The following is a 20,325-nucleotide window of genomic DNA, read 5'->3' as shown; positions in this document are numbered from 1 at the left end:
GCCCTTGATTTTAATAATCTCTAATAAAGCTTACTTTTTAATCTATATCTGTGAAGGGCCGTATATAAGTTATATAGATTATACATTCCACTGTGATTTCAAATCACAGAACACACTATCGCCTCTTTGGAGTCCTCGCTGCAAAAAAGTCTGTTAGAGACTGAAACACTCCGGGGGGAAAAAAAACAAAAAAAACGACGATCTAGAGAATAGACACTGTCGCAATGACCTGCACTTTGTAGGGATACTGGAGTCAGTAACGAACAACCAACTCCTAACATATCTGACCATGGCTCTTCCACAGACCCTTCAGCTCAATGTGCCAGCTGACCCTCTAACAATACAATTAGACCACCTGGAGACGGGCAATCAAATAAAGGTATCTACTCTTGTCAGCCAAGTACCTCTGCTGGGCCCTGATGCTGTGGCCAGTTGTGTACTAGGTTGCTGGTGTCCTTAATCCTTTGTCCATACAGAATCTAAAGGACAAGGGAGGGATATACTCATTGGTCTAGATGATAGTGCCACTGTATTGTAATATCAGATACTGACTAACATCAATGGTCATGTATTGTAGTATCCGAACAAGGCACTTATGCTCTATGACCAAGGCAACTCTGGCAGGATAGAAGCTCGATGTCGGGCCTTAATAAGCCCGAGAAAGACAGTAGTAGTTATTAGTGTTGTTCACGGGGATGTCCGCCTCTTAGAGAGGATAGGTCGTATTTTTTAATGCCCAGAGTATGAGTGATCAAGAGTTTGTAAGTCCCTCACTGTCACAAATCGGTATTGTCAGTCATGGATTTTACTGACCGGAGCCGGGCATATTAGCAGAGAGAAGGTAACATAGCCCTCAATGACCTTGAGGCGTGTAGGTACAGAAAGTGTATGCCAATCATGCACCCAACGCTATCAGTCAGCCAGTCGTTCCTTATTCTAGGCTAAATAGCGACCAAATAGTTTAGCTGCAAAGGGAAAGAGTCTCAAAGCTTTCTGCTGATACAGAGAAGACAGATTTAAAGATAAGTGAGCAATTCCCTCCCTGTTTCTTGTGCCGAGGGCCACAGCGTGTAGGTGGAGGTTTTGTGGGGTCCGGGAAGGAAGCTGCGTTCGGGTGAGACTCCCTGGGGTTCTCCGCCAGCAGTGAGGTCCAGGGAGGTGATGCCGCCTGGCTCCGTGCTCTGGCCTCCTGTCCAGCTAGGCGGCGCCGGAAGAAGAATTCGGCCCGCTGCCTCATTTTATGTGGCCTATGGCGTGCCGACGGCCGCTCACTATTGTAGCGATTACCAGCTGGGGTGCCGCAGCTCCCCGCTGGTAATCACGCTGTTAGCATTGATCCCGGCATACACTGACGTCACTGTGCAGCCGGGATCCTCCTACCCTGAATCCCCTGCTCTTCAGTTTCCCAGGAGAGGACTCGGGGAGGAAGCGTGGCAGGCGCACACACTGACTTCAGTGTGCACCTGGACTCGGCGCAAGCAGAGGGGGAGTGGCGCTGACAGCAAGAAGGAGGTAAGTATATAGGTTGGAGGGGAACTATTATTACTGGGGGGGGGGTTAATATGACTGGGGGGGTTAATATGACTGAGGGTGGGGGGTTAATATGACTGGGGGGGTTAATATGACTGGGGGGGGTTAATGTGACTGAGGGGGGGGGTTAATATTGCTATGGGGTTAATATTACTGTGGAGGTTAATATTAGTTAGGGGGGTTAATATTGCTATGGCTTTAATATTACTACCGGGGATAATACTATTACTGAGGGTGGTTAAGTTCTCATGGACAAAGAATTTTGAGTTTGAAGCCCACAATATTCTAAGCGATTCAAAATATTATAAAAAATTGGATTATGATTCAACTGGTGAAATTATCAAATATTTTCATTTTCTAATTGATTTTTCCTTGGAGAAAAAAATGCCTCTCCAAATCTGAAAGGGACTATATTTACATCTCAAATCCCTTTATTTTTAGTTCCTCCTCAAAATCCATAAGGACATCCTTAGAACCCTGGGTCGACCCATAATATCAGGTATTGATTTAGTCACCTGTCAACTCTCAGAATATGTAGACCAATATCTTTCAGCAATTTGTAAGACATTTGCCTGCCTAGCTGAGTGAAACACAACACTCAATTTCTTTGATTGACAATTTTACGTGGTGGAAAACATATTTATGGTGCTCATTAGGCATCAAAGGCCTTAACTCAAATTTACCCCATGCTCTTGGTCTAAAAGCAGTAAAATATTTTCTAGAGGGGGACCCACTAATTCCCAGGCAACAAAATACATTTATTTTAGATTCTATTAATTTCATTTTATACAATAATTATTTTATATTTAAAAAAATAAATACATTCTATATAGGTTAAAGAAACAACCATGAGGACTAAATTCACCCCCAGTTATACTAATTTATTCATGTGAGCATTTGAGGAGAGAGTCTGTGAACCCCAAATAAAATTTTACAAATGTTTTATTGACAATATCCTAATAATCTGGGACTGAAGTTTGATTGATCTCAAAATTGTGTTGAATCTTTAAATGAAAATGAATGGGGCGTAGAATTCACCGCTAACTATGACCCAAATAAAATTACCTTTTTAGATCTGGAACTCTGTCATAGATACTAAAGTAAATAACATGCAAACAAAAATTTGGGGGGCTTGAGGACCCACTAGAGTTAAATTGTAAACAATCCCACCACAGACTTTGCCATAAGCTGGAACCTGCAGTTGGATCCCCTTAACCCCTTCCCGCTGCAGGGCGTAAGTTTACGTCCTGGCAGCCTGGCACTTCCCGCAACAGGGCGTAAACTTACGTCCTGGAGATAGCGCGGGATCACATAAGATCCCGCGCTCTCTCGCAGCGGGAGCCGGCTGTCAGTCACAGCCGGCGTCCCGCTGCAACAGCGGGGGGGCATCGGAGATGCGCCCCCGCTGTTAACCCCTTCCCTGCCGCGATCTAAGTAGATCGCGGCAGGGAAAGAGTTCACAGAGGGAGCGCGGCTCCCTCCGTGTCTCCGGCCGGAACTCGCGATGTCATCGCGAGAGCCCGGCCTGTCACCATGGCAACAGGACGCCAGACACTGGCGTCCTGTATTGCCTGTGCCTATAATCGCTGTACAAGCGATAAGGCATGGCAGAGCAGTAGCTCTGCCATGCCTTATACCAGCGATCATCAGGGCAGTGGTTAAAGTCCCTCAGAGGGACACAAACAGTGTAAAAAAAAACAAAGATTAAAAAAAGAATTTTAAAAAATGTAAAAAAGAGTTAAAAAACCATTTTTTAATGCTTTTTCTCAGATTAGCATAAAAAAAGGTAAAAAAAAAAATAAAACCCCACATATTTGGTATTGTCGCGTCCGTAACGACGCGTACAATAAGTTGCACGTGCTTTTGACTGTGCACGGAAAAAAACGCAAAAAAAACGCTAAAAAACTGAGGCAAAATGCTAATTTTTAGCATTTTGCCTCACTAAAAACGCAATAAAAGTGATCAAAAAAGCCGTATGTACCCCAAAATGGTACCAATAAAATCTACAGCTCGTCTCGCAAAAAATAAGCCCTCATAGAGTGCCGTACATCAAAAAATAAAAAAGTTACAGGACTTTGAATGCAGCAATTTAGAAAAAAAAAATTACCCAGAAAAAGGGTTTTTATTGCAGAAAAGTGGGAAAACCTAAAAAAAATGTAAGAATTTTGGTTTCGTTGTAACCGTGGAATGTCTCATTTATGCTGCATGAGTACCGCTGTAAAAAAAAAAAAAAAAAAAATCTATGGCAGAATTGATGCGTTTTCTCTCCCTGCTATCATTGAAAAAAAAAAAAAAAAGTTTTACAATATAGTCTATGTACCCAAGAGTGGCACCGATAAAAACTACAGTTCGCCACGCAAAAAACAAGCCCTCATACGGCCGCGTCGACGGAAAAATAAAAAAGTTATGACTTTTGATAAACGGAGAAGAAAATCCGCCAAAAATTGTTGCGTCCTTAAGCCCAAAATAGGCCATGTCATGAAGGGGTTAAAGTAACCTTTATTCAGTGCAATATTGTAGTAGCAATGAATTAAAAAGATCGGAGTCTCAATATAATGTGGATGAGTGTAATACATTAGACAAAACCAGTCTAAGGGCGCCCACCCACTGGCGTTTGCGATTTTCGTGCGTGAAAAACGCCGCGTTTTCGCTGCGTTTTTCCCGCGTTTTTCGCGACGCTTTTTGCCGCGTTTTCGCGGCGTTTTTCCCGCATTTTTCGCGGCGTTTTTTGCCGCGTTTTCGCCGCGTTTTCGCGGCTTTTCCATTGACTTTCATGGGTGCATTAGGAGAAAAATAAGGACACATATGCAACTGACAGTTCCTATGTTAAAAAACGCAACGCAACGCAACGCAAAACGCCAGTGGACAGGAACACATGTTATCTCTATGCCTGTGCAGGAAAAACGCAAAACGCAAAACGCAAACGCAGGTAAAAAAACGCAAGTGGGTGGGCGCCCTAAGAGAGACACTATCCTGCCTTGCCATCAGGGTCACGACTGTAACACTTGCTGCAAATGGTGTGTGCTGCCATGCAGCAGTACACTGCTATATACTGAAGATTCAACAAGTGTTTAGATCCCTGCATGAACTGCCATCATGTGTGATAAGACACTGCCAGATAAACGGAGTCTGATATAAGCATAGCAGGATAAACACTCTGTACTAAAAGACCAACTCTCCCAACATGTTTCACTAGAACTCTGGCGTCATCAGGGGTATAGGAGCTATAGCTGAAGCCCGGCTTTTGACAGGAAATAATAAAGGTGGAAGCAGGTTCAATAGCAACCAGGCAGCCAATCAAGTGACATAATGTCATAATGACTCAAAATTCTTTCTGACATACTGCAATCATAACCAATCACAGCAAATATTTGTGACAGCCAAAGGGACGGCATCTAAGAAACACCATCACAACTGTCACACATGTACAGTAGCAGAAAAGTGACTGACAGACCACAAAGGTTGCAGAAAAACCCCTGGAAATGTGCTGCAGATACCTGCACAAAAATGTCAGTTTTATGTTCCCATATGCACACCAAAAGCACTTAGTATTTTCGAGAGTTTGGAATGCGCAGTAATAAAAATATATCTGAATATACCGCAGAGTCTAAAGAAGAGACACTAAAAATATGCAACAATTGCCTGCATAAAAATGTGAATATCATGATCCCATATAGTTGCCAAATCCAGTCAATATCCGAACACATAGGATCGGAATGATGAAAGGTTGTAGAGAATAAAGATTAGGAGGTAAGATTCAAACTCCTCTCTTAAGATAGAATATTTCAATTTGGTTAATTAGGGACATAGGAAACAAGAAGAAAAAAAAAGTTTATGCAAATGCAATCAAATGGCAGCCTGACCATGAGTTAATTATATAGCACATCCAGAACATCACTATAAATATTTTCCAACACAAAATCCAACTAGTAATGATCACTTGTCCGTTAGTATGTATGTATGTGAGTGAGTGATTCCATGCTCCTCCCCTGGTGACATCACTCTGCCCCCTGGTGTCATCATTGAAGGTCCTACAACATAAATAAAACATGCAGCCTGACCGACAGAAGAGCAACAAAGTTAGGGCTATTGGAAGGGGAGAACAAAAATAACAAAATGAGAATACAAATGTAGTGACCCAGTACGTCATCCTGGTCCCCTCCATAAATGTCATACAGGTAAGTCTTATGTTGATGCACTATGCAAAAGTGTCTTGTCATTTCCAGTGTGAGTGTTGCAAAGCTATAGCACTTGAGAGGTTAATTTCAAATAAAAGCCAAAGCCTGCATATAAATGTATCAAGTCTGTCATGTCATGTGGTATGAGAGAGTTTATAAAAGTGAGTGATTGAGAGCGGGAAACGTCCATGTCTTCGGGAATGTTGCTGTTCAGGAGGTCCAGGTACATGGGGGCACCTTCAGCCCTCACGTACTGAAACATGGAAGAAGAGAGATTTCCTGTTCTGCATGAGATTGGATGTTAATGGAGTGAGCCCCAAGAGTGAGAGAGAGAGAGCATCTGTGAGTAGCAACTTTCTTTCGAGGCCAGTGCAGAGGTACTGTCTAATCTTTTAATTTTCCTACGCAGCCGTCTGAAGTCTGGATCAACACATAGAAGTACACCCTTTGTTTGTCACACCCATGCATCTCCAAGAAGGGGTGCAGGTACTACAAGATAATAATCTCTGTTCACACATGTGCGTCTTTGAGCCTGTAAGAGCCGTGTGGAGGTACTAAATTCTGAAGTCTATTTATTTGCCTGCACTGTGAAGTCTACAAATGAACTGCCTTGTGTTATCTGTTTCAAGTTCCAAGTAAAGTTTATGCTGGGCTCTAACCGTTCCTAGAGACCTGTGGTACTTAAAAACGGTCTGTGGCTGAATTTCTTATTCGCCGAGGGTCATACCAGTGTGTGTAGGAATGGTGGCGTCATGCATGACAATTAACCCCCCTGTTATCCTGCTTATTGCGCATTCCCTATCCTAGGGGTGTCCTAGGTAGACTGCAGTGATACTCCGGCCTTGCATGTGTCCCTACGGAAAGGAGTTGGTAAGTGCCACCGTGACAAGTCAGCACTCTACCCTTCCATCTCCCCATGTATGTCAGGTGTCTGGGGTCTCCCTATGGGGCACTGCACAAATAAGCCTGTATTATCTCAGAAGACACAACTCAGCAGTCCTGCCAGACTACACTGACCTATCTCTACCACAGAGATCTTGTGGGCTAAAGGACCTGTGGTGGTCACTGTTGTTGGAGGAGCCATTCTGCAGTTTGTAGAAAGTACTATATGTGGGTTCTTCTCATGCTGCTCCCCATATGTGATGTAATCACAGGTCCTATATAATACATAAAACATAGCCTGACTGACTGAAGAACACAGTTAGGGCTCTTGAAAAGAGGAGGACAAAAATAACACAATGAGAATTTAACTAAGCCGATATTATCTCAGACACAACTCTGCGGTCCTGACAGAAGAAAACCACCTACTGCCACCACAAAGATCCGGTGAGCTGAAGGACCTGCGGTGATGTCACTGCTTTGGGAGGAGCCAAGTGTGTTTGTCTTGTGTGGGGTTAGGATGGATGTAGTAGAGCTGTGTGAGAGGGAAATATATGTGTATGTAGGTGGAAGATATGGATATATATGTATATTGCTATATGTCCTTCCTTTTTTTATACGTGTGCTAATACTATGCAATACTGTAATCTAAGAAACTTAATATGGACCTTAATGATAATTGAGTAGATATTACACCAGAGTTTTGCAAGAACAGAGAGATGTAATCTGAAGCTAACAAGAAGGATAGGATGCCTGATTACGTAACTCCTTGCAAAAAGACTGGAAACTGGAAGTGTCTCACCTGGATAATGATTAACTTAATTGCCTAAACGATAAACTCTGCCTCAGGTGGAAGTGCGGACATTACATATATGGATATGCGGTGGATTTGAGCCAATAGGACAATAAGACAGTCACGCATTCCTAGTGATACAGCAAGGGTTATAAAACAGCATGTAACCTGCAATAAAGCACACAGTTACTCCCTGTGTGAAGAACTATACCAGACCTCCGTGTGTGGTGTTTTTTCTTTACCGCCGGCAACGGGGCATTGGGGTGGGCTTGATTACCCTGACAAATGGCGCCCACTGTGGGGCGGTAACCCGGATCCGTACAACCTGGACCGCCCAGATCCACGCCACAGAGAAGCCACCCTGCTGCAACCGAGCCTGATCATCTCACAGAACTCAAGGTAAGACCAACATATTTTTATGTTGCGTTTTACACTGTCCCTCCCGCTGCAAGACTCTATCTGTGCTTTGTGACCGGACAAGTTGGGTTAAGAGTTTTACACGGTAACTCGTGGGCTTCGGGGTTACCGTCACGGACCACTGACCGTGATTAGCGAACCAATCGCCCACCCAGGGACTAGTCTATAGTCTAACTGTACTCTGAAGCCCGTAGCGTTTCAGCAGTAGCAAGGGGTAGGTTTGTTGTATTTGCAGAGCTTTTGTTTCACAGAAGAAGGGACTCTCGGTTGTCTTGCCATATACTAGCCTCACAGAAGCAGGGACCTTCGGTTACCTTGCCATGGAGAGCAGATAATTTGGACTAGAAGGAAGTACTCTGTGAGACGTGCTAGGGCAGACAATTTGGATTAAAGGGATGCACTCTGTAAAACTGGTTCCATAGAAGAAGAGACCTTCGGTTGTTTTGCCATATATAAGGGGCTGACAATTTGGATTAGAAGGATACACTCTATGGAACTTGTTGTTGTTGTTTTAATATGTTTAAGACCTTATTAAAGAAGGCTGAGCCCCTTAAGGGCCGCTGTGGAGCGGATGAATTAGTGGCAGAGAGACAAGGGTCCCAGTTTGTAAAATGTAAGAAAACCCTTATGAAAATGTGTGACGTGGACCTGCACGGTAGATTACAGTATAATGGCTGGGAGGAGGTCCTTAGGACCAAGAAGTGTGCTTTGAAAGACAAAGGTTTACTAGAAAGTGCTGAAAAGTGAGAAAAGAGATTTTTTTAAAAACGGCAGCTGCCATGGCTAAGGAAGGTTGAATAGAAAAGGAGCAGAGGGACAGTCAGGGAAAGTCAAGTATGTGCATGTATTTGCCTAAAAAAGTATCTAAGTGAAATGTGAAAGTACAGTATGTGATATATTGTGCCCGGCATCGGGAGAGTGTCAACTGAACGTTACATTGATGGTCAGGTAGTGAAAGAAATATGGGGAACAAGCATAGTGGAGAGAAAAGTTACAAAACACGTGATTTGTTGGCAGAGAGAGAGGATCAATATGTGATTGTGTCACCTATAGATATATAGGAAAGGGTGTGTAATACTAGGTAGGTAGATATGGATGTATGTGTGTAATATAAATATATATATAATATATACACAAATGATTAACTGAGCGTCCTTTTAGTGAGAGAATGTTTACTTGAAGCTGTAGAGTCTTTTGCCTTTGTCTAACCTCTCAAGGCCAAGAGATAACAGTGAGAGAATGTGATACTAACCTTGGAAAGTAGCTTTGTTTGCTTTAATGGAATCGAAGCTTGTAATGAATCTAAAGAATTATACTGTCTTAGAAGACAAGAAAGATAGGAATTTTAAGGTACATTCTTGCTGGGGTCTGAGGTCACAAATGGACACGACTTGTATGAAAAAGACCAAGTATAAGAAAGTTATACTCCACTCACATCCTGTGGGGGCTTTTAAAAATACAGGGGTTGAAAATGCAGAACATGTTGCATTGTCAGAAGTTCCCAGCATATGTATTCTTTATGCGTTTAACTGCAGGGAATAGTTAAACTAAAACAACTTTGTTCAGTCTGTGTTACATATTCACAGAGCGATAACAGGTAGTTATTTTGCAAAGGTGGGGGCTGTCATTCTTGGACTTTACTCTTTGCTCAGGGTCACAGACAGAGAAGGAAAGAAAGGGGGGGTTGAGAATCTTCGGCAGTCAGAAAAAGATTTTTTTTCTAATTTGATGAGACATTGCAGGCAGGATCAGAGTAATAATGAATTTGCTTAAAGGATATCACATTTCAAATATAGACAGATGTTTTTAGATTATTCTGCCTTGTTGTAACTCGTCTCTGTTATTGGAACTGACATCTTACAAGCCTTATCCACATCCATCAAATTCTCACCGGATGGATCGGTATGGGTTGAGACCTCAGGTGCCATTTCAGAAGAATTTTGTGAACTAACTGTTCTCTTGGTGGATCCGGCTCATGTGTTTGTCCTGACAGCCGCTGCAGAAACTCAGTTTTTCTGCAGGTCCTGACAAATTGTTGGCCACCTCCAAGACAGACATAGGGAAATTGAATGTACCCCCTATGATGATGTGTTTGAAACCAGGGTACACAACCCTAGGTCGAACAGTATCCCTTTAGTTTCCCACAAGAAATGATGGAGATTTCTGGGAGACTTCGTTCCAATGGGGTTTAGTGCGAGATACGTCCTCTAGCAAACACCCCTCTCTTTCAGTCAAGAAAAGACACAAAGAGGTGGTCATGTGGACACCTACCGCATGGTCCATGACCACTCCGAGGGGAACAAGGTTACGGTTCTGGACTTACCCCCTAGTGGTACTCACCCCTCATGACATGCAGAGCATATGCACACAAGTGCAACCCAAGCACTTAATCTTTGGCCTGTCAGATCCAGCTCTCTTCATGCCTCATAGCATCTTTTTCCAATACTGTACTACTTTGAACCCGGCTACTCTTCTTCCAATTAAGTATCCTGGTTCAAAGGGGGGAGGAGAAGGCATAGGTGATCTAGGTATTACAAATCAGCTATTTTAAATTTTTTGCGACAAGATTCTGATCTATTTGAAATAGAATATCAGCATGATTGTCTAGCATTGATGCAACAAGAAAATTTAAGTTTTAAAAACAGTTTCTGGAACCCCTGTTCACAATGCATATTTTGAGCTTTTTGTAGATGGTACCAGGGTGAGGATTGACAACTCCACACCGGATATGCAGTGGTCACACAACAAGATGTCCTAAAAGCAGAAGCTCTGCTCCAAATGTCTCAGCACAACAAGCGGAACTGAAGGCCCTCACTGAGGCGTGTAGAGTGGCAGAAGGTAAGATGGCAAACATTTACACTGATTTCCGGTATGCATTTGGCATAGCTCATGATTAGGGCCCAATATGGAAGGCCAGACAGTTTCTTACCTCAGCAGGACAGCGAATTAAGAATGGCGCAGCGGTGCAGAGTCTCGTGGAAGCCCTACTTCTACCTGACAAAGTTGAGAGCTCACACCAATTCCTACACTGGAGAAGAGCCAACACCATCGTAGAAAGCCCAGCAAAGGCAGTGGCCCTCAAGCCGTGGAAGAAAAGAAGACATTGACAAAAATTTTGGACATTGACAAAACTTTGAATATTGATAAAACTTAGACATTGATATGCTAAGGACTTTACAGTTACAAGCCAGCAAGGAAGAAAAGGAAAAAAATTGACTAAAAATGGGAGCAGCAGAACAGGACGACGTATGGCGAACAGTCAACAGAACTTGCCTACCATGGTCCCTGTGCCCCATGATGGCCAAGCTGATGCACAGAAAGACGCACCTATCAAAGCAGTAATGATGTAGACGCTTGAACGAGGACGGGTGGCTCCTGGGTTCTCTGCAGCTGCTGCATCATTTGTCCAATCTGGCATGATCTGTGTCATAAGCAACAGGGCAGAAGTAAATTTGCCACATAACACTTGCCGGGGCCACTCTACCCATTTCAGGGATTGCAAATTGACTACATTCAGCTCCCACTTGTTGGGAAGTATAAATATGTGCTTGTTGTTGTGGATGTCTTTTCAGGTTAGAGGCCTACCCTGCTACCAAAGTAAAGGAGCAGGTAACCACACAGAAGCTCATGAACGAGGTAATCTGCAGATACGGGGCACCGGAAGTGAATGAGTCAAACAAAGGATCACACTTCACAAGTGAAATAATGCAACACATCATATCTGCTTTGGGTATATCCCAGGCCTTTCACACACCCTACCATCCACGGAGTACGGGGAAAGTAGAAAGGATGAACAGTACCCCGAAATTTAAGATACAAAAGGCAATGGAGGAAACGGGCAAATCTTGGATTGAGTGCCTTCCATTAGTTTTTTCTCAGGAGGGTACATACCACAGCAGCTGAGCTTGGGGAATGATTTTCTCGTTAATTTTGTCATAGGCCTCGCCAAGGAATTGTCAGTAACACATTCTGCAGTCTCTGCTTCTCTCCTAGGTCCCACAGATGAAGGACATGATCTGAAACCAGGTGACCGGGTTTATGTGAAAAAGTTCGAGAGAAGGACTAGAACCCTGATTTGAAGGTCCCTACCAGGTGTTGCTCACCACCCCGACTGCAGTCAAGCTCAAAGGAAAGCCCACGTGGATCCACGCCTCGCACTGCAAACAGGCCTCCAGAGCCAACACCAAAGACCAATGATCCTGCATATTCTTTTGTTTTTAGGGAGGTTGGTGAAGGAGGGAGAACCCTCCTGACGAAACACTATAAGGGGCTCAGGTATGCAAGTAGCTGTAACACAGGGTCAAGGGGGGTGCCAGATGAATTCAAGGCCAGAAATTCGGTTAAGGCGGGTTTTGAATCCCTATTTGCTATTGTCACTGTTAACAAGAATGTAGACTGGATAATTTATATCTATTACAATCAGCAGAGGTTTGTAAATTACACCAGGGATGCTTTACAAGGGTTAGCTGACCAGTTAGGGCCCACCGCATCTATGACGTTCCAGAATAGAATGGCCCTGGATATGATTTTAGCAGAAAGAGGTGGAGTATGTAAGATGATTGGTGAAACTTGCTGCACCTACATTCCTGACAACAGCGGACCAACAGGATGAGTGACTATCGCCATTAAAAAATTGACCAGCCTGTCTGAAGAACTTAAGAGGAATTCAGGGATCACCGGGACCAATACTTTTCATGACTGAAGGGATGGCAGAAAGTCCTGATCCAAGTGGGTATAATCCTGGGCATCGTTTTGTTAGATCTGCTGATTTCCAGTGCTTGTATTATCCCTTTGACAAAAAAAAGAGTATGAGTAAGGGACTGGAAAATGTGACACCAACGTTTCCCTTATTTGAACGAGATAAAGAGCCAGTCCCAATAATTCCAACTACAGTGCGTTACCAAAGAAATGGAGAGATGGACTAGGACTGCGCCTGCCCTGGTCTCCTAGATGGATTGTCAGTGGATTCCCAACTTCCCAGGAACAGTATAGAAGGCCATAGGTTCCGGCGAGAGCGCACTCTGCGGTGTGTCAACTTGTACAGATGGAGGGTATGGAGGCCCGGAAGACAAGCCCAGGGAATCCATGGCCTCCTTCTGCGAGAGATAGGGAACTAACCTCCTAGGGGTAGGGCCTTGCGGGCAGTGGGGAAGCCCTGACGAAAAGGAGGAGTGACCGAAGGAGAGTGCAAGGCTTGGTGCTTGTTCTCCATATTAAGTTTTTAGGGGGGTTTGAGAGGGAAATATATGTGTATGTAGGTGGAAGATATGGATATGGGGAGATATATATATATATGTGTGTGTGTATTGCTATATGTCCTTCCTTTTTATACGTGTGCTAATACTATGCAATACTGTAATCTAAGAAACTTAATATGGACCTTAATGATAATTGAGTAGATATTACACCAGAGTTTTGCAAGAACAGAGAGATGTAATCTGAAGCTAACAAGAAGGACAGGATGCCTGACTACGTAACTCCTTGCAAAAAGACTGGAAACTGGAAGTGTCTCACCTGAATAATGATTAACTTAATTGCCTAAATGATTAACCATGCCTCAGGAGGAAATGCGGACATTACATATATGGATATGCGGTGGATTTGAGCCAATAGGACAATAAGACAGTCACGCATTCCTAGTGACACAGCAAGGATTATAAAATGTAACCTGCAAGAACTATACCAGACCTCCATGTGTGTGTTTTTTCTTTACCGCTGGCAACGGGGCATTGGGGTGGGCCTGATTGGTGCTGTACACAGAATTACCCTGACATGTGTGCAATATGTGGGGATTAGAGATGAGCGAGTATACTCGCTAAGGGAAACTACTCGAGCGAGTAGTGCCTTATTCGAGTACCTGCCCGCTCATCTCTAAAGATTCGGCTGCGGGCGGGGAGCAGCGGGGGGGAATGGAGGGGAGATTTCTCTCTCACTCTCTTCCCCGCCCCCCGGCTCCTCCCTGCTCACCACCGCAACTCACCTCTCACCCGCGCCGGCAGCCGAATCTATAGAGATGAGCGGGCAGGTACTCGAATAAGTCACTACTCGCTCGAGTAGTTTGCCTTAGCGATTATGCTCGCTCATCTCTAGTGGGGATCATAATAGACGTACCATGTAGCAGAGCTGTGTTTGTGTGAATCAGGATGTAGCAAAGCTGTGTTTGTCGTGTGTGTGTGTGATGTGTGGGGATCATAATGGATGTACTATGTAGCAGAGCTGTGTGTGTGTGTTAAAAAGGATGTATCAGAGCTGTGTTTGTCATGTGCTGTATGTGTGATGTGATGTCTGGGGATCAAGATGGATGTTGCAAAGCTGTGTGAGATGTGGGGGGGGATCATAATGGATGTACAATGTAGCAGAGCTGTGTTTGTCATGTGCTGTGCGTGTGATGTGTGCGATATGTGGGGATCATTATGGATGTACCATGTTTAGAGCTGTGTGTGTGAAACAGAATGTAGCAGAGCTGTGTTTGTCGTGTGTGTGTGTGTGTGTGTGTGTGTGATGTGTGGGGATCATAATGGATGTACCTTGTAGCAGAGCTGTGTGTCTGTGTGAATCAGGATGTAGCAAAGTATCTGTGTTTCATGTGCTGTGTGTGATGTGTGGGGTGAGGATGGATGTAGATAAAGACACCGAAGGAAAAATCCTCATTCAATCCAAAGGGATTTTACTTTTAAAACGGAAAATCCACCTAGCTTCTTCTTTTAATAATTCATGTTTTAAATTTCCTTTTCGTGAAACCCAAACCGATCTGTGAGATGCCACAAAATTTTAGGCATACGATATTGCCACTATGGTAGTCATTAATATGTCTTGCCAGTGGTTTGTGCACTTTGGTTCTTACGGTGCTTTGCTGTTTGGAAATTCTATGTCGAAGCTTTTGGATTGTTTTACCAACATAGATTTTGGGGAAGCGACAGATTGCGACATAGACTACTGCCCTGCTCATTGCTTTGATTATATCGTTTTTTCCATCTATGGAATTTTGAAAGGATTTGTTTTCAAAAGTGCAGGGCAAAAGGAGCAATTACCACAAGGATAGCATCCCATTATAGATCTTCTAGCTGTGAGAGATTGATCAGTGAAGGGGAAAGGGTAATGGCTGTAAACTAACTAATGTGTCTGATGTTGCAATGGGTGAAAGGTGCCATTAGGATTGATTGTTATAATGTCTGAGACATCTGGATCAGATTAAAGAATAAGCCAATATTTTTGAAGGATCGTATATATGTGATCAGTGTATACCCTCATAGGTACCGATGCATTTTATCATATTCTTCTTTTGTATCATATTTGGATTGGTAATCTTTGAATTAAGGAGGGTATTATGATCAATTTTCTTGGCTCTATTATTAGCTTTGTGTAAGTGGGTAGAAGGGTACCCTCTCTTTCTGAATTTATGATACAATGTATTACACTGTATCATAGGGCAAAGTACATACCATGACATATTTCAAACCAATAGATTCAAGCAGCTATTTGGATGTTTCCAATAGCCATGCAAAATAAAGTGAAGACTAACTTTCCTCTTATGGGCAGTTCCGACGCATTAGGAGAAATTGCTACTCAAGTGAGGTTTTTAAGGATCAGTCAAAAATTTGCTATGGAAAGCGCAGCCCCCCTGTCCACGAGTGGTGAATTCTCTGTTTGTGGCCGGCAAATCGCAGCATGCTGCGAAGTGCCGCGATTCTCCACGCTGAGCCTATCTGTCAGACACGCTCACCACGGAGATCCGTCTGCTGGCTCCTGCTCCCAGACGGCGGTTCCCGTGGACAGGCAGCCTTAGAGAAAATTCCACAAAAGTGTAGTTGTGCAGCAGCACTCAGCAAAAATACACCATAGGCAGGTGCGACGTGTGTACAGGAAAGGGTGCAAGCTCACCAGGTTCCAAAGCTTCCAGAACCACACAGTCCGTTTCCAATAATAAGGATAAGAGCAGCACAACCAATCGTCCAGAAAATATCCTGCTTTATTTTAATCCATACACAGAAAAGGGCAGCAACGTTTCAGCTCCAAAGAGCCTTTTTCCAGCTTGAAAAAGGCTCTTTGGAGCTAATACGTTGCTGCCCTGTTCTGTGTATGGATTAAAATAAAGCAGGATATTTTCTGGACGATTGGTTGTGCTGCTCTTATCCTTATTATTAGAGAAGATTCCCACCAATAAATAAAAATAGGAACGACATTCTTTAACAACAATATGAAAAACCACCTAACACTGCCTGTTTGGGGCTTGGCCCCAATTAATTAATTTTGTTTTATCAATGTTTATACCATTGTCATATACAGAGAGTTCACCATTACTCCTAATGGAGCTTACATGTAGACTGAATGCAGACAACAACGCTCATATGATACGCAGCGTTGGCAGTCAGTAACTCCACCCACCTCTTCTAAATGTCTACCACACTGCTGCACAATGTATTTCTTAACATTCTTAACATCTTATGCTTTCTTAACCGGGTATGTTTCTGCTTGAAAAAGGGGGTTTTAAACTCTGAAATACATTTCATGCTACTCTATTCTATGTTTGTCATTGCAGCATTAAAGGACCCTTTGTGAAACTGACTCATCACCTCTGGCATCGTCAAGGTGGAGCTGTAATGTCCTCAGACCCCTCTTTCAAGTAAGTGCCTCAATACTTACACTGTGATTACTCTTGTTTAACCCCTTAACGACGCCAATACGCCTTTTGATGGCCTGCAGCATCAGGCTATGTATGAAGGGAGATCGCAGGCTGATCTTTTCCCCTACACTGCGGGGGGCAGCATTATATTCTTGTACATAGGGGGCAGCATTATAGCAGTTATATTCTTGTACATAAGAGCAGTGTTCTAGTAATTATATTCTTGTACATGGGTGGCAGTGTAGTAGTAGTTATATTGCCGTACATAGGGGCATTAATATAGTAGTTATATTCCTGTATACAGGGGCAGGGTTATAGTAGTTATATTCCTGTACATATGGGTCAGTACCGTGCCGCATAAGAGGCTGATATATAAAATGAGACAGCTCGGATTGGTTGAAAACGTGTGTATCTGGGTAAAGAATTGGCTCAGAGATAGAAAGCAGAGGGTAGTAATAAATTGTTCATACTCTGATTGGGCCACCGTCGCTAGCGGGGTGCCACAGGGTTCAGTATTGGGCCCCATTCTGTTCAACATATTTATCAACGACCTGATAGAGGGACTGCACAGTAAAATATCAATATTTGCAGATGACACTAAATTATACAATATAATCAATGCAACGGAGGACAAGGTACGGCTACAAATGGACCTATATAAGCTGGGGGCTTGGGGAGAAAAATGGCAAATGAAGTTCAATGTTGAAAAATGTAAGGTTATGCATATGGGCAGGAGAAACAGCTGTCACCAATATACACTAAACGGGGTACTGCTAGGGAAAAGTGATATGGAAAAGGACCTGGGGGTACTAGTGGATTGTAGACTAAACTGGAGTAACCAATGCCAATCAGCTGCTGCAAAAGCTAATAAAGTCTTGGGGTGCATTAAAAGAGGTATAGGGGCGAGGGACGAGAACATTTTCCTCCCACTATATAAGGCACTTGTCAGGCCTCACATGGAATACTGCGCACTGTTCTGGTCACCGGTGCTCAGGAAAGATGTTACAGTCCTGGAGGGGGTTTAAAGAAGGGCAACTAAACTAATACATGTAATGACGGGACTGGAATACCCAGAGAGGCTATCCAAATTTGGATTATTTACTCTAGAAAAAAGACGGCTAAGGGGTGATCAAATAACTATGTATAAATACACGAAGGGACAATACAAGGATCTCTCCCATGATCGGTTTATACCCAGGACTGCGACGGTAACGAGAGGCCATCCGCTACTTCTAGAGGAAAGCAGGTTTCATCACCAACACAGAAAATGGTTCTTTACTGTAAGAGCAGTTAGACTGTGGAACTCTCTGCCTGGGGATGTGGGGATGACAAAATCCATAGAGGAGTTTAAAAGATGTCTTTCTAGAGTGGAAGGATATTACAGGATATCAATCTTAGGTTAATTGTTAATCCGGGTATACAGGCAGGTAGGAACTATTAGGGGTTGATCCTGGGATTAGTCTGATTGCCATTAGGGAGTCGGGAAATAATTTTTCCCCCAAAAGGGCTAATTGGCTCCTGGTCTTGCAGTTTTTTGCCTTCCTCTGAATCAACAACACAGGAGAATAACAGGCTAGACTAGATGGACATGGTCTTCATTCGGCCTTACATACTATGTTACTATGTATTACAGTAGTTATATTCTTGTACAAAGGAGCAATAATATAGTAGTTAGTCTTGTACATGGGGCAGAATTATAGAAGTTCTATTCTTCTACATAGGGGGACAGTATTATAGTAGTAATATTCTTGTACATAGGAACAGTATTATATAACTTATATTCTTGTACATAGGGAGCAGTATTATAGTAGTTATATTCTTGTACATAGGAGGCAGTATTATAGTAGATATATTCTCATACATAGGTGCAAAATTATAAAAGTAATTATTTTACATAGGAGGCATTATAATAGTAGCTACATTCTTGTACACAGGGGATAGTATTATATTAGTTGTATACTGGTACATAGGGAAGAATATTATAGTAGTTACATACTTGTACATAGGAGTCAGTATTATAGTAGTTATATTCTTGTCCATAGGGGGTAGTATTATAGCAGTTATATTCTTATACATGGGGCAGTATTAAAGTAGTTTTTTTCTTGTACATAGAGGGCAGCAGAATAGTAGTTATATTCTTGTACATAAGAGCAGTGTTAAAGTAATTATATTCCTGTACATAGGGGTTAGTATTATAGAAGTTATTTTCTTGTACATAGGGGGCAGTATTATAGTAGGTATATTCTTGTACATATGGGGCAGTATCATAGTAGTAATATTCTTGTATATGGGGGGCAGTATTATAGTAGTTATATTCTTGTACATGGAGGCCATATTATAGCAGTTATATTATTTTACATAGGCGGCAATATAATAGTAGTTATATTCTTGTACATTGGGAGCAGTATTATAGTAGTTATAGACTCATAGACTGGTAGAGTTGGAAGCTACGTCCAGGGTCATAGGGTCCTACCACCTGCTCAGTGCAGGATTCACTAAAACATCCCAGACAGATATTTGTCCAGCCTTTTTTTGAACACTTCCATTGAAGGAGAACTCACCACCTCCCACGGTAACCTGTTTCACTTATTGATCGCCCTCACTGTCAGAAAGTTTTTTCTAATATTTAATTTGTGTCTCCTTCCTTTTAGTTTCATCCCATTGATCTGGTATTTCCTTGTGCAAATGAGAATAGGGCTGATCCCTCTGCAATGTGACAGCCCTTCAGATATTTGTAGGCAGCTATTAAGTCTCCTCTCAGCGTTCTTTTTTGCAAGCTAAACATTCCTTGAACCTTTAACTGTTCCTCATAGGACATGATTTGCAGAACATGCACCAACATAGAATGGTAGAGATGGAAAGGACCTCCAGGGTCATCTGGTCCAACCTCCTGCTCAGTGTAGGATTTACTAAAGCATTCCAGACAGATATTTGTCCAGCCTTTGTTTGAACACTTCCATTGAAGGAGAATTCGCTACCTCCCATGGTAACCTGTTCCACTCATTGATCACCTTCACTGTCAGAATTTTTTTTCTAATACATAATTTGTGTCTCCTCCCTTTCAGTTTCATTCCCATTACTTCTAGTCTTTCCTTGTGCAAATGAGAATAGGGCTGATCACTCTGCACTGTGACAGCCTTTCAAATATTTGAAGACAGCTAATATGTCTCCTCTCAGCCTTCTTTTTTGCAAGCCAAACATTCCCAGATCCTTTAACCATTCCTCATAGGACATGATTTACATACTGCTCAACATATTGGTAACTTTTCTCTGAACTTGCTCTAGTTTGTCTATGTATTTTTTAAAGTGGTGTGCCCAGAACTGGACACAGTATTCCAGATGAGGTCCGACTAAGAGTTGGATAATTACCTCACATGAGCTAGACTCTATGCTTCTCCTAATACATCCCAGAATTGTGTTTGCCTTTTTGGCTGCTGCATCACATTGTTGTCTCATGTTTAGTCTATGCTCTATTAGTATACCCAAGTCTTTTTCACATGTGCTGCTGCTTAGCCCAATTCCTCCCATTCTATATGCGCTTTCTCCATTTTTCTTGCGCAGAAGTAAGACTTTGCATTTCTTCTTGTTAAATACCATTCTGTTAGTCTCTGCCCACTGTGTGAGCTTTTCTAGATCATTCTGAATACTCTCTCTCTCTTCCCTAGTGTAAGCTATCCCACCTAGCTTTGTGTCATCAACAAATTTGATCAGTTCCACATCAATTACCTCCTCCAGATCATTTATGAAAATGTTGAACAACACTGGGCCTAGGACAGAGCCTTGTATTACCCCACTTGATACATTCTCCCACTTGGATGTGCAGCCATTTATGACCACTCTTTGAGTACAATCACTCAGCCAGTTGCCCTGTCAATCCCATATTTGGTCATTTTTTTTCAATAAGT

The 20,325-nt window shown here is 42.7% G+C and overlaps 1 long non-coding RNA gene across 1 annotated transcript in view; it reads left to right on the top strand.

The window, feature by feature from the left end:
• The window catches only part of LOC136611398 (uncharacterized), a 48,088-nt gene that overhangs the window by 7,916 nt on the left and 19,847 nt on the right, over positions 1-20,325 (top strand). Inside the window, exon 3 of the long non-coding RNA XR_010790261.1 lies at positions 16,337-16,420. This is a non-coding gene — a long non-coding RNA (uncharacterized lncRNA). The remainder of the gene's footprint in view (positions 1-16,336; positions 16,421-20,325) is intronic.

The sequence above is a fragment of the Eleutherodactylus coqui genome, chromosome 2, assembly GCF_035609145.1.
Source record: "Eleutherodactylus coqui strain aEleCoq1 chromosome 2, aEleCoq1.hap1, whole genome shotgun sequence".
Classification (NCBI taxonomy): domain Eukaryota; kingdom Metazoa; phylum Chordata; class Amphibia; order Anura; family Eleutherodactylidae; genus Eleutherodactylus; species Eleutherodactylus coqui.
Note: the sequence above shows the minus strand (reverse complement) of the source record. Positions and strands in the feature narration are given on the sequence as shown.